The sequence below is a fragment of the Trypanosoma theileri genome, assembly GCF_002087225.1.
Source record: "Trypanosoma theileri isolate Edinburgh chromosome Unknown TM35_Tth_11_V1, whole genome shotgun sequence".
Lineage (NCBI taxonomy): Eukaryota > Euglenozoa > Kinetoplastea > Trypanosomatida > Trypanosomatidae > Trypanosoma > Trypanosoma theileri.
Window position 1 is genome coordinate 495,992 of NW_021639853.1, and position 678 is coordinate 496,669.

Here is a 678-nt window from a genome sequence, read left to right on the forward strand (position 1 = left end):
AAAAAAAAAAAAAGGAGGGGAAAGGTTCTTTGCGAGTGGAATCATCAGAACAGTACATTTAAAATACTTTCTGAGAGTAATTATTTTCGGAGCCTCCCAAATACTCCTTTCTCTTTCTCTTTATCTATTTATCTATCTATCTATTTATTTATTTGTATACCAGAGTTTCTCTATTTCCTTGTTTTTTTTTTTTCTTTTTACTGTCTCTGTTGTATTTACAGGGGTGGGGAGGAGGGGGCTATACTGAGATGCCAATAAGGGGAAATGAGGATGATCAATACATGTGTAAGGGTCCTTTCAGCATGTATGAGAAGGAATATATATATATATATATATTTCTTTGCATGACTCAATGGTAGCAATAATTTTTTTTTTTTTTTTTGTTAAAAAAGGAAAAGGAAAAAGAAGTACCATCATGGGTCTAGATTCCCAGAAAACGGAAAATAACAAAAAGGAAAAAAAAAGTAAATATTGTTACACTGTATATATGTTTGCTTGTTTGTTTATACTAAAATCTCTCTCTCCCTATTTATTTATTTATTTATTTGACTTATTTATTTATTTACACGTATCGATTATTTTGATTGAAATAAAACGTAGAAATCCCGAATTTTATTCCTCTATATTTAACTATTGAGGCGTGGAATGTGTGTGTAGATGTTCATATTTCCCTCAGTG